At 35.5% G+C, this 14,962-nt stretch overlaps 1 protein-coding gene across 4 annotated transcripts in view; it reads left to right on the forward strand.

The window, feature by feature from the left end:
• LOC136028132 (dual specificity calcium/calmodulin-dependent 3',5'-cyclic nucleotide phosphodiesterase 1-like) overlaps window positions 1–14,962 on the forward strand; it is a 318,548-nt gene that overhangs the window by 69,465 nt on the left and 234,121 nt on the right. Inside the window, exon 1 of one of the 4 annotated variants that reach the window (XM_065705783.1) lies at window positions 12,824–12,847. The exons of the other annotated variants lie outside the window; for them this stretch is intronic. The gene's annotated coding sequence lies outside the window, so the exon portion shown is untranslated. Of the gene's footprint in view, window positions 1–12,823; window positions 12,848–14,962 lie in introns of those variants that run through there. 4 annotated transcript variants of the gene reach the window in all.

The following is a 14,962-nucleotide window of genomic DNA, read 5'->3' on the forward strand; positions in this document are numbered from 1 at the left end:
CTTTACCGGTTTTTAAAGGAGTTCCCCTAGGTCGGTGTTAGGCGCCATTGTATTTCTTGTTTATATTAATGATCTAGTGGATGGTCTTGATTCTTTTATTTAACCTGTATTATTATTTGCTGATGAAAGTAACTTCTTCATCGTAGACTCCGATTTTAGTTCGGCAGTCGAAGTTAAAAGGGGCATAGTAAGAGGGCTGGTTGCTCTCCTACCTTTTTCTAAAATCCCACATGTCCTGAAAGTCTAAACTTATTACCTTCAGCCGTTCTCGAGATATTGCAAATACACCCTTTTGGCAAAAACTAGCTGCACATGACATCTTTTGATTTAGTTAAACATTCCCCTAGACATTTTTTGAAGTTACTCCTAAATATAAAAACTTTTTTGAACGCAATTAGAATTTAACATCCCCCTTTTCATGATGACAAGTCTCGAACTTAAAAAGTATAAAACAAATTAAATTAAATTGTATAATTCACACCCCTTGCCCTGGGTTCTTTGGGGGGCATTGCATCCCTCAAGGAATGGCTACTATACCTTTTGCTTATTTTGAACAAAACCTCTTTTACAAAATTTTGATCAGTTTTTAGGGGGAGGTGCATCTAAAAAGGGCAAATGGGGGGCTTGTAGTTCTCTAATCACTTTTAAACATCTCCCTCACCATACCCTGTATTTTCAACCAAATACCCTTAGTTGTTAATTAGATAATGCTGACGCGCTCTTTTGACAACCAGCCTGTATATAGTATATTTTGATTGTGCTCGCCATTCCTCTCTACAGCTGTCGAGGGTCATGTCATTCCAATAGGCATAATCATTTGACCTTTAGACTATTTTGAACAAGATGGGCATTTCAAAAATTTGGTCGGATTGTTTTGGAGGGATGGCAGCTAAATAGGTTATTGGAGGGGGGCTGGCAGCCCTCCAACAGCCTGAAAACATACCCCTCAACACGTCATGAAAGTTTTAGCCTAATAACCTCCACTGTTCTCAAGATTCAGCAGATCCACTTTTTGATAAACTGGATAGACATAGGGCCTTTTTATTTAGCATAAGATACCCCTCCACATTCTCCAAAGCTTCACCTTAATACCTTTGGCCTTTTAGGATTCACCCAGAGTAAAATCTTTCTCCATTTTCTAATGATAAATCTTGCATGTAAACAATTTATAAATTGCATATTTTAATGACCATTTTTGAGGAGAGGTGCACAAAAGAAGGACAAAAAGAGGGGAAGCTGGTTACTCGTAAATCCCTCTTCAACAACCCCTCAACATACCTTGAAAGTTTTAACTTAATAACCTTAGCCGTTTCTTAGATATTGTTCATATTCACTTTTCACAACCGGCAAGGACAAAGTGTGTTTTGATTGTGTTTTGTATCTCTCTCAATATTTTCTTTAAGTTTCATCGTAATACTCTAAGCTTTTTGGAGATCAAGGATAAACTATGCCCTCTTTCCTTGATTAAACAAAAAAAAAACAAGTTTTTTTTTTAAATGAAAGCAAGGAGCGACATTAAAACTTAAAACGAACAGAAATTACTCCGTATATGAAAGGGGCTTTTCCACTTTAACGCCCCGCTCTTTACGCTAAAGCTTGACTCTTTCTCTTAACTCTACATTTTAAAACAGGTAAAAACTTTAGCGTAAAGAGCGGGGCGTTGAAGAGGAAAAGCCCCTTTCATATACAGAGTAATTTCTGTTCGTTTTAAGTTTTAATGTCGCTCCTTACATTCATTTAAAAAAAACTTGTTTTTTTGTTTAATTTCTGGACGTTTTTGAATTAATGAATGTTTTGATTTTGGCTCTCCGCACATAAATAATTAAAACAAAATTTGCATATTAATTTTTTTTGGCTAAATGGCTTTTCCATAGTTTTAATCGGAAGATTTTGAGAAAAACGGAGCGATGGAGGAGGCCTAGTTGGCCTCCAATTTTTTGATTACTTAAAAAGGCAACTATAACTTTTAATTTTTGACAAACGTTTTCATAAGTAAAAAATATACGTTATTTACGAATTAACTTACGTAGCGAACTTCTATATTCGTATGTTTTTATTGTGTATATGAGGGGGCTCACCCCTCTTCGATACATCGCTCTTTACACTAAAGCTTAAATTTTGTCCCAATTCCTTAAGAATGACAACCCCTGAATCACAAAGGCCGTAGAATAAATAGCTGAAATTACTAAAAATACTTTAGCGTAAAGAGCGAGGTATTACGAGGAGGTAAACCCCTCATATGCGTAATAATTTCTGTTTGTTTTCAGTTTTGATGCTGCTCCTCACTTTCAGTAGAAATAACTGTTTATATTTATTTTTCATTGTTTTCTTAAATAATGCTAGAAAATCCTGCGCCCCCTCCATTGAAAGTCTCTTCCCCCATGAGAAGTTCCTCCATGGAAAGATCCTCCCACGTAACCCCTCCTAAACTCTGCCCCTCCAACGAAAACATCCCCTTGAAAACGTCTGTACACTTCCCAGTAACCTTTACTGTATTTAAACACAGGTCAAAGTTTGTAACTTGCAGCCCCTCCCACGGGAACTGCGGGGGAGTAAGTCGTCCCCAAAGAAATAGTTATCAGGTTTTTCGACTATGGTGAATAAAATGGCTATATCAGCCATTAGGCCTAGATAGAGGGGCCTAGGTTCCCTCCGATTTTGTGGTTACTTAAAAAGGCCACTAGAACTTTTAATTTCCGTTAGAATGAGCCCTTGCGCGACATTCTAGGACAACTGAGTCGATACGATCACCCCTGGGAAAAAAAAAAAAAAAAAAAAAAAACAAATAAACACGCATCCGTGATTTGTCTTCTGGCAAAAAATGCGAAATTCCACATTTTTGCAGATTGGGGCTTGAAACTTCTTCAACAAGGCTCTCTGATACGCTGAATCTGATGGTGTGATTTTCGTTAAGATCTAATGACTTTTAGAGGATGCTTCCCCCTATTTTCAAAAATGAGGCAAATTTTATCAGGGTAAGAGTCGTAACTTTTGTTGGGTAAGACTAATCTTGATGAAATTTATATATTTAAAATCAGCATTAAAATGCGATTCTTTTGATGTAACTATTGGTATCAAAATTCCATTTTTTAGAGTTTCGGTTACTTTTGAGCCAAGTCCACAAACTGTTTTTGATATTGAGCCGGTACCACGAACTGTTTGATAAAGTATTTTGTATGTTAAGAATGGGCAACTGGCATAATTCACAGCCATTGCACCAGGGGCTGAGGGCTTTAGCCCGGATGCATAGTTATTTGACCTTAGGACTATTTTGAACATTATGGCTATCTCAAAATTTTAATTGTGTGCATTTTGAGAAGAAAGGGCGTGGCTGGGGTTATTTGCCCTTCGATTCCTTTTAATTCTTAAAACAGAATTATTATTTTCAATTTCCACTTGAATGAGCCTCCTCGAAAGTTTATACGAGCACCTCTTCCATTAAAACCTTATTTGATAACAATGAGAAGCTTGTATAACTTATAGCCCCTGTCCCATTTCTATGGAAGTTTTGTTAACTTTGGAGGCTTAGTTTTTTGATCTTTTGACCACTTTGAACAAAATTGCTATCTCAAAATTTTTATCGTATGCATTTAGGAAAAAGAGTGTGTAGGGAGAGTAGCTGCCCTCCAATAAATTTTGACTGAAAATATTCATTTTGACAAAAATGAATAATTCAAAATTTGGGTCAGATAGAAAAAGGGTGTTTGGAGGGAGGGATTATTGCCCTCCTATCACTTATGAATCTTAAAAATTGAACTAGAACTTTTAATTTCGGATAAAATCATCTTCCTCTGAAGTTATTACGACAACCTCTTCCATGAAAACCTTATATGTTAATAATGGGCAACTTGCATAAATTACAACCCTTGCCCGTGGATCGTGGGGGCTTTTGTCAGCCCCGGAGGCATAGTTGTTCAACCTTTGGACTATTTTGAACATAATGACCATCTCAAAATTTTGATCATATGCATTTGTGGAAAAAAGAGTTTAGGGGGAGTAGTTCCCGTCTGATCCTTAACAGGGGAGTTATGCTTAACAGGGGCACTAGAACTTCCTATTTCTAATCGAGTGAGTTTTCTCCGTAGTTTATACGACTACCCCTTCGATATGAAGTTCGTCTGGGAAAACTAACCATAATAATAAAATAAAAAATAAAACATTGAAACCTCGTAGCTCTTTATTCTAAGCAACACTATAGCGTTGTCTCTGACGAAAGTATGCTAAGCAGAATTTTATTATGCTAAGCAGAGGGCACCTCTTAAATACAGAATAATTTCAGTTGGTTTCAAGTTTTAATCCTGCTTTTTGCTGTCATACAACTTTCATCAGAGACAACGCTATTGTGTTGGTTAGAGGAAAAGCTATGACGTTTCAAATAGCCGTATGTATCAAGCAAGCTGAAACTGAATGCGGATGCATAAATCTGCTATTATGCAAAATTAAATTAAAGAGAAGTTCTTTCAAAAGACAGCAAAAAGCAGCATTAAAACTTGAGACGAACGAAAATTATTCTGTATTTAAGAGGTGCCCTCTGCTTACCATAATAAAAATCTGCTTAGCACACTTTCATCAGAGACAACTCTATAGTGTTGCTTAGAGTAAAGAGCGATGAGGTTTCAAATAGCCGTATGTATCAAGCAAGCTGAAAATGAATGCTGATGCATAAATCTGTGCTATTATGCAAAATTAAATTAAATTTTATGACATGCGGATACGGACACATACGGCTTTAAATGTTTTCGTGCATTTGAGCGGAAAAAAGTTTAAATGAACGATTTTGGTCAGTATTCAACTAGAACTCCGAAATAACTGCCACCAATTTGTGTACTTGACACAAAACATATGTAAAAACGGTATTTTAATTTTTCTATTACTATTCCTATGAATTGTTTCATATTAGAACTATGAAAAAGTATTTTTTCCAAAAAAATATTCCTTTATGCAAAGTGGCTGATGCAGACATATCCGCTCAAATATGTCATTAATCACAAGCCAGGAAACAGTTTTCACTAGAAGTCAACTGAGGAGTAGATAATTGATGATTACCCACCAATTAATTTAAATGATCTTTAAATGAAAAATAAAGTATTTTTTGGAAGTTAAACGCATCCGCCTACTGATTGCCTTTGGATTAAATACTAAGTACTGCTATCTTTAATAATGTTGTTTTTTAAGACAAGGCTGTCGGATTTCACACAGTTGAACCAGTGTACGAGCAGTTCTCGCCTTTTCAGGTGTCAGGGAATGCTTTTCTGTAAAATGTTTTGCTACAAGGGTAAAATTGTATTATGTTTGTGTGTAACATGTTTTCTTATAAGTAGATGACACAATGCATACAAAAAATTTCAAAATGGGTTGAAAAATTTGAATGTTAAAGTGTGGAAGTATTTTCTAAACATCAAAGGATTGTAAAAAAAATACATTCAATAAAAGTTTTTTCACGACTTTCAGCGTAAATCAGATATTCCTGAATGTTCATCTGCGGGACCGGACCCATCCCCCTAGGTGAGTGTGACGTTAATTGGAAAAAAAATTGTGGAAAAAATTGTAGTAGAAAGAGTCTACCTTAGTTCTTCTGTCTTATTTCTATTAACAAATGAACTAACATCATTTTTATACAATCCTGATAAGAGGGTTAATGCCAGATTTGCCTCTCACTCAATCAGACCATCTGTCTTGGCTTTTTCTGCAATTAGCCACGGCTTGATGACATGCCAACTACTCGATGCCACAATGGCATCGTGCCGCAATCGATGCCACAATGGCATCTTCATTGAAAAAATAAATAACTCCATAATTAATTGGGTAATTAAGATTAATTTCTGTGTTCAAATAAGATTGTAATTGCAAAATTCTTCTGTAAATAATCATCAACTGGAATTGTTTTGTTTCCAAGAATTGTGTTAACTTAAAATTCAGTTTACACACAGTTAGTCTTGATTAGCTTGGGAGAATCTTAGTGGACTCAGTAGGTTTGCAGTCTTTAAGCTGTTGCTGCGAACAGAACTCAAGACTCTTTATCTTCATCTAAACTTTCAAGGGCCTAAAAACACGATTCTGCACAGTTTCAGATAATCATTTAGAAGACCTAATATATATAAGAAATTTGACGTGGGTGGTGTTTCGAAATCGCGTTCAGGTAAATTTACAACTCATGGTTTGTCACTATATGTTCAATAAGTGCCAAAATTTAACAATTGGATGATCGCTTTTTTGAAAAATATATTATAACCAAAATGACAAAAGCTTGACAACAATGGCTGTTATTTTCCCAAAACTAATGCCGCTTTTTACTCTTACTTATTTCCCACAATCTTTTACCTAAATTATAACTAAGCAAGAAAACAGTTTAGATAGAAATTTGATTTTGCTCTACACCGAGTCAGGTGCTCAATAACGATAACAGGGTTAAAACCATGCAAAAGAAAAAAGATCAAAATGAGAAGAATATTAGTCCTAACCTTTCGATAAAACAGCGACTAAACATTCAAATGTCTACACATTTAAAGTATTGTTAAAATAATTTTTGTGAAAGAGGGCTCCAAAATGACCTTAGGTAGTTGGTCCGAATAAGTTAATTCAAATCAGAAGTAATAATGCTCTTATTTTACTTTTAACCTTTAGAAAAAAGACAACCTTTAGAATGCCAGAGTAATATCTGAACATCCATTTAAGTATCAGCAGAGAGATTAACCTTTGCCTTAATTAAACTCTCAATGTAACGAGATATTATCTTAGAGTTCGACTCAGATCGGTATTCAATGACTCCTTGGTAACGATAACTCAAGGTAATTTATTTCCAGTTATTGTTAATCAGGGAATGTCTAATTCCCAGGGCTAAAGATCAGCCAACGTCCATTCCTACAGATCTAGTTATAAGGATGCTGTGATCGATTGAGGTTAGCTGGATATCATATCTTCCAAATACTTAGGAATAGTTACGTTCCCAATTTAAAAGGTAAAATATTGGTTTCATAAAGAACGATTGGGAGCTTGGGCTTGACTTTCGGAAAACCCATCGCATCGTGAATACACAGAAAGCTAAGCATATAAGGATAAAATTGACTAAATTTCAGTTGTGGAAAGTGATGCAGAATATTTGTGCACTAGAGAATTTTCAGCGGTGACCTAAATCTGCTGTGGCTTGTAATGTTGTCAATCAAACAAAGTGAGAGGGGCTTAATATTTATTTTCCAAAGTCCAGGAGGGGGGACAATTCTTTTTTTTCTTAGTGAAAATACCAAAATGCTATTTTCATTGAAAATACCATAAGTGGTGTTTCTAAAAGCAACCAACTAACGAGCTCCCCTTACAAGGAGCGTATATGTAATTACTAATTTCCCTCATAAATATCAAACTTAGTGTACTTAGCAGTACTTAGTATTTAATCCAAAGGCAATCAGTAGGCGGATGCGTTTAACTTCCAAAAAAAACTTTATTTTTCATTTAAAGATCATTTAAATTAATTGGTGGGTAATCATCAATTATCTACTCCTCAGTTGACTTCTAGTGAAAACTGTTTCCTGGCTTGTGATCAATGACATATTTGCGCGGATATGTCTGCATCAGCCACTTTGCATAAAGGAATATTTTTTTGAAAAAAAAAACCTTTTCATAGTTCTAATATGAAACAATTCATAGGAATAGTAATAGAAAAATTAGAATACTGTTTTTGCATATTTTATGTGTCAAGTACACAAATTTGTGGCAGTTATTTCGGAGTTCTAGTTGAATACTGACCAAAATCGTTCATTTAAACTTTTTTCCGCTCAAATGCACGAAAACATTTAAAGCCGTATGTGTCCGTATCCGCATGTCATAAAATTTAATTTAATTTTGCATAATAGCACAGATTTATGCATCAGCATTCATTTTCAGCTTGCTTGATGCATACGGCTATTTGAAACATCATCGCTCTTTACTCTAAGCAACACTATAACGTTGTCTCTGATGAAAGTATACTAAGCAGAATTTTATTATGCTAAGCAGAGGGCACCTCTTATATACAGAATAATTTCCGTTCGTTTCAAGTTTTAATGCTGCATTTTGCTGTCTGTTGAAAGAACTTTTCTTTAATTTAATTTTGCATAATAGCACAAATTTTTGCACCCGCATTCATTTTCAGCTTGCTTGATGCATACGGCTATTTGAAACATCATCGCTCTTTACTCTAAGCAACACTATAACGTTGTCTCTGATGAAAGTATACTAAGCAGAATTTTATTATGCTAAGCAGAGGGCACCTCTTATATACAGAATAATTTCCGTTCGTTTCAAGTTTTAATGCTGCATTTTGCTGTTTGTTGAAAGAACTTTTCTTTAATTTAATTTTGCATAATAGCACAAATTTTTGCACCCGCATTCATTTTCAGCTTGCTTGATGCATACGGCTATTTGAAACATCATCGCTCTTTACTCTAAGCAACACTATAACGTTGTCTCTGACGAAAGTATGCTAAGCAGAATTTTATTATGCTAAGCAGAGGGCACCTCTTATATACAGAATAATTTCCGTTCGTTTCAAGTTTTAATGCTGCATTTTGCTGTCTGTTGAAAGAACTTTTCTTTAATTTAATTTTGCATAATAGCACAAATTTTTGCACCCGCATTCATTTTCAGCTTGCTTGATGCATACGGCTATTTGAAACATCATCGCTCTTTACTCTAAGCAACACTATAACGTTGTCTCTGATGAAAGTATGCTAAGCAGAATTTTATTATGCTAAGCAGAGGGCACCTCTTATATACAGAATAATTTCCGTTCGTTTCAAGTTTTAATGCTACATTTTGCTGTCTGTTGAAAGAACTTTTCTTTAATTTAATTTTGCATAATAGCAAAATTAATGCTAAGCAGAGGGCACCTCTTATATACAGAATAATTTCCGTTCGTTTCAAGTTTTAATGCTGCATTTTGCTGTCTGTTGAAAGAACTTTTCTTTAATTTAATTTTGCATAATAGCACAAATTTTTGCACCCGCATTCAGTTTCAGCTTGCTTGATGCATACGGCTATTTGAAACCTTATCGCTCTTTACTCTAAGCAACACTATAGCGTTGTCTCTGATGAAAGTATGCTAAGCAGAATTCTATTATGCTAAGCAGAGGGCACCTCTTATATACAGAATAATTTCCATCCGTTTCAAGTTTTAATGCTACATTTTGCTGTCTGTTGAAAGAACTTTTCTTTAATTTAATTTTGCATAATAGCAAAATTAATGCTAAGCAGAGGGCACCTCTTAAATACAGAATAATTTTTGTTCGTCTCAAGTTTTAATGCTGCTTTTTGCTGTCTGTTGAAAGAACTTTTCTTTAATTTAATTATGTATAATAGCACAAATTTTTGCACCCACATTCAGTTTCAGCTTGCTTGATGCATAAGGCTATTTGAAACCTCATAGGCTATTTCAAATTCTGATTTGCATACTTTCATCAGAGACCACGCTACAGTGTTGCTTAGAGTAAAGAGCTATGAGGTTTCAAATAGCCGTATGCATCAAGCAAGCTAAAACTGAATACGGATGCATAAATCTGTGCTATTATGCAAAATTAAACAAAAAAAAGTACTTTCAACAGACAGCAAAAAGCAGCATTAAAACTTGAAACGAACAGAAATTATTCCGTATTTAAGAGGTGCCCTGTGCTTAGCATAATAAAATTCTGCTTAGCATACTTTCGTCAGAGACAATTCTATAGTGTTTCTTTGAATAAAGAGCTATGAGGTTTCAATGCTTTATTTTTTATTTTATTATTATGGTTAGTTTTCCCAGACGAACTTCATATCGAAGGGGTAGTCGTATAAACTACGGAGAAGACTCACTCGATTAGAAATAGGAAGTTCTAGTGCCCCTGTTAAGGATAACTCCCCTGTTAAGGATCAGACGGGAACTACTCCCCCTAAACTCTTTTTTCCACAAATGCATATGATCAAAATTTTGAGATGGTCATTATGTTCAAAATAGTCCAAAGGTTAAACAACTATGCCTCCGGGGCTAACAATAGCCCCCACGATCCACGGGCAAGGGTTGTAATTTATGCAAATTGCCCATTATTAACATATAAGGTTTTCATGGAAGAGGTTGTCGTAATAACTTTAGAGGAAGATCATTTTATCCGAAATTGAAAGTTCTAGCTCCATTTTTAAGATTCATAAGTGATAGGAGGGCAATAATCCCTCCCTCCAAACACCCTTTTCTCCTTTCTCCAACCATTGTATTTTGATTCGCCTGGCCGTCTTGAAACATTTCCTAGAAGTTTTAGCTTCGAGATCCCTTTAGCCGGTCTAGAAATATTACATGACGCTATTTTTATAGCCTGAGTGAAAATACTTTTAGATACTACTTCAACGGAAATAGAGTTAAAGGTCCACTTGGGCTAATTTTTCTAAATTTTTAGGCGGGTCAGGGAGATACATTTCGTCACACTAAATCTCCTCCCTCTAAAAGCGAAATTTAAGAACCTCTTTCCTCCTCCTTCTCTCCAACACTCCGTAAGCTTCGCTTGAATCCCACCTGTTATTGCAAAGGTGTTACAGATATGCCGTTTGAATAGCAAAGTGTCTTTAGATTTACAATTCATATTCCACTTAGCCCTCCAACACCGCTTGAAAATTTAAACTCAATACCTCAAGCTGCTCCTGAAATAATAGGATGCGCTATGTTCACAAACTGGGCAGACATCACGTTATCTCTTTCGTACTACATGACTTCTTCGCGGGAACAGATTCCTATAAAACAGGGGTTTAGTGCTGTCAAAATTTTTAACAAGCTATTGAGTCATTAAATCCTTCCTGGCTCCCTCAATACAAAATTTGATGTTCTTCATCAAATCTTGATGATTTCAACTTTTTTTGAAAGTTTCAGCTTGATCCCCAAAACCATTCCCCAGATAATACAGACACGCTGTGTTGATCGGCAGGCAGCACATAGTCTTTTGATTTACCTTGTCACTTAGTCAGGGACAGATCATTGGGCCCACAGAGGATTATAGAGCAAAAGGGTTTAGATGAATTTGGGGAACGCCAGACTTGGGTCTCCCTCCCCCTATGGATCTTCACTAAGTCAAAAATTAAGGTCTACTGGGCTTCCCTAAAACTCCCTGAAAATGTAAACTTTATTTTGATACCCAAAGCTATTCACTAGATATTGCAGATATGTTATTTTTGTAACCTCGTAATGCACAGCGTATATTCCCCCTCTCTCCCACGCATACAGTCTGAAATTGTAACTGCCCTCCCCAAGCCGTTCAAAAGCTATTGTAGATATACTACTTAATTAGCCCAGATGTCTATAACATCTTGAGATCTTCCTCTGCCTCACACCCAAAGTCGCAACTTACGGTTTATTGGACCCTGCAATACCTCCTGAAAGTTATGACATGGTCTCCCAAGTCGCTTTGAAGATATTGCAAATCCTTTTCTTTCTTTTTTTTGCTTCAGTAAATTTATTGTCTTTCGGCTTATATTATTACCTCACTGTCAATAGGTTCTCGTCCAACAGGGGTTTAATGTGCCAAAACTTTTAAGCCAGTGTGAGAACAAATTGCTTAGCAATTCTTTGTCATCTTTTCTAAGTTAAAATTCAAAATTTAATGTCCTCTCCCCCCCACCCCAGAAAAAATAAGTTCCCATCAAGTTTCAACTTGATCTCCCAGACGGTTTCCAAAATAGTGTAGATACACTATTTTGTTAACTGGAGCCACATAAATTCTTTTGAGTTACCTCGTAACATAGCCATGAATAGAATCTAAATCCTGTTGCAGCTTATAGTACGGAATCATTGAATTGATATACCTCTACCCTCTGCCATTGTTCAAGATTTGCTTACCCTTCCCCCTTCTCAGCACTTTCTGAAAGCACTTTCCAAAGCTGTCTCCGAGAAATTACACATACATCATTTTGGTAGCTTAAGATTACATATTGTCTTTCAATTACCTTGTTACACAATTATGCATGGGTTATAACTCCCAATAGAGCTTATGGTTAAAGAACATTTTGATAGATCAGAGGCAAAACCTGATTAAGCTCTTCCCTCTCTCCCCAGAATATCAATTGGATTCCCAACGTCCGATCTTTCCCCCATCCTCTCCCTAAGAGTACCTTAGAGTTTCGATTTTATCCCCAAAGCCGCTAAAATGATATTGCTTACATGCTTTTACAATTACCTCGATTCACATAGCGTCTTTTGATCTTCCTCTTCCCTCTCCCCAAGCTACAATTTTAATTTCGCTCCCATCCCTACCCTTGATTGAACTGCCTGAATTTTTCAACTTGATCTCTTAAACCATTCCTGGGAAATTACGTATATCTTGAAAACTCGGGCGCACAGAAAAATCTCTAAAATATTAAAAACTTATGGCTAATTACCTCTGATTTTCATGGGTTAGAGTTTTTTTTTTTTTTATTTAGAGACTCTAAATTAACCTTTACAAATGCCAGCCTACTATTTGCAACTATTTATCCAAAACAATGCAACATTTTGTTCATTTGATCTATTTGGGTTTAAAAAGTGTCTGATGCTTCTTGACGATGTTTGTAAAACACTATTTTAATGCCTTTTGATTTTGGAGAGCCATTCTGCATAAGGTCAGTTGTGAAAGGCGACCTGAATTATTGATAAAAACATTCTTTTGTCAGAGGTGCGTCTTATATTTCCCATGGCTTACTGATTAATAAGGTGAAATGCCAAAGGAAAAGATCAGCTTAAGTTTAGAATTTGTTTCTATGGAAATACTAGACAAATTTAAAGCTGGAGCATTATCAAAACGCTTAGTTCCTTATACGATTCTATTGGATTTAGTATAGCTTCTGATTAAAAATGTTTATTTTCAAGTATAATTTTTGCAGAAATACGGTTAGTCCCATTTCTCTTAAAGCATTTCTTTTCTACCTTGTCAATATAGTCCTACATTAACGAGGGTAACTTTACATTATATATTGCTGCATTTAAATTATATTAGGTTTCTTCATATCTTCTGTGAATTCACCTGAAATCTCATAATTTTTTGGCATTTTCCAATTACATATTATAGTTTCCAAATTATTTGCCTTTTTTTATCCAAGCTGTGTCCTCCAAAAAAAAATCCTTCCCCCCTAAAATCTTCCTCGACTCATCTTTATAGGACCTAGGGTTGAATAGCGACATAAATTGAAATGCACAATGTCTATCCAAGTTATCAAAATAATGTGTAAACAAAGTCTGGAGTACTACTTGGGAGATCGACTTACGACTTTTAGGGAGGGTTGAGTTCCCAAGTGAGCCTAGAGCTTTAACTTGAGGGAGGGGGAAGAGGTAAATAATAAAAACACTAAATTAATCCAGGCTATTAAAACAGCATATCAAAAAATTCTTAGAGACAGTTTGAAGGATAAAGCTAATGCTTTTAGAGCGTTGGGACACGGAAGGTGTGCGTGCAAGGGACTTCAAATTTTTTGTTTAGAGGGAGAAGACAAGAGAACCAGAAATACTGTCTACTACCCAAAATTTTTTGCACTGTAAGTCAATACAGAATTTGAAGTACATTGGTTATCAAAATTGCATGTCTATTATATCTGTAGAACTGCTTAAGGAGTGAGGTTCAAACTTTCAGAGGACATTGGAGAGACCAAGTTAACCTCAAGTTTAGGCTTTGAGGGAGTAGAAGGAGCAGGGCTCTACATTTTTTGAAGTCCCTGATCATTCTAATTGTTTTCTGCTATGATCCACGGTAAAACTTAGAATACCTGAGCAATGAAGTTATTAGGTAAATTAAAAGAGACAATACAGGAGCCACTTTTGTCAAAATAACACACCTGCAATGCCTTGAAGGGTTGATTTGAAACTTTTGGAGAATATTGATGTGGAACGAAGGGACTTCAAGTCATATGTTTTGGGAAGAGAATGAGCGAAATAAAGCACTTTGTATCCGAAATCTACGGTAGACCTAAAAAAATGGTGCCTGAAATAGGTCTAATATTTTTTTTTGAAAAGCTTGCCCCCTGTGCTTAGAAAAAATTGAAATCCAATTTTGCCCCATCCCAGATTGGGCCAAATATTGTTTTCCCATTTGATCAGAAACTTATGGGTAAGTAGACTGGGCCGAGGGGATCTCACTGAGGATAACAAATTTTTGACTAAAAATTTGGTTCTATTGATTAGTGGCGAAAAAAACGTGATATTTTCTCTCTGATTCACTTCCAAATTACCAGGTACATATACTGGGCCGCCAGAGTCCCAAGGAAGCCACTACATTTAGGAAACAAACCTGGTTATATTGATTTGTGATGTCCAAAACTTACTGAACTCATATCTGATCAAGAATTTACACACACGGCATTTGACTACTCCTTAGATCTAAAAACAAGCATTCTTCTCGAGAATTTCCGTTATTTGGGAGAAGGATGGAAATCAGGCCATGAATTTTAACTTATAGGGAAAATCAAAAAGAGTGAGGGGGGGGGGTAAATTTTTTTGTCTATACTCTGCCTAAAAGTAAATTCTTATAGCACATCGGATCTGTTCGCGAGTAATTAGCAACAAAAATTGAAAGCCAAATGTCTATCCATCAAAACATCGTATAAGTAAAATCCCAGGAACTACTTATGAGATCGATTTATAATTCTCAGACGGGGGTTGCAAACATTTAATTTCGCTGTGGAATATAATCTATTTCTACCTTTTCTATAATTATGCAAATATTTACGTCCTAATAACTGTTGACGGGTAAATTTAAAAGTAATGACAATTTTTATGCTTAGAATAAGTAAAAAAAATAATTTATATTTTTTATGTTTATTTCATTTTATCAACAATTCATTTAAAAAAAAATCAAAATTAAGTTTTATAGATCTCTGTTTCTATCGACAATTGTCGCTCTTTACTTACCGTTGATTACACCAACAAACTTGAATCCAAGGGGGGGGGTTGTTGCTCCACAGCACCCATATTGCATGTTTATTCCAAATATACGGATAATGAAGGAATTTTAAT

Source organism: Artemia franciscana, chromosome 6, assembly GCF_032884065.1.
Source record: "Artemia franciscana chromosome 6, ASM3288406v1, whole genome shotgun sequence".
Lineage (NCBI taxonomy): Eukaryota > Metazoa > Arthropoda > Branchiopoda > Anostraca > Artemiidae > Artemia > Artemia franciscana.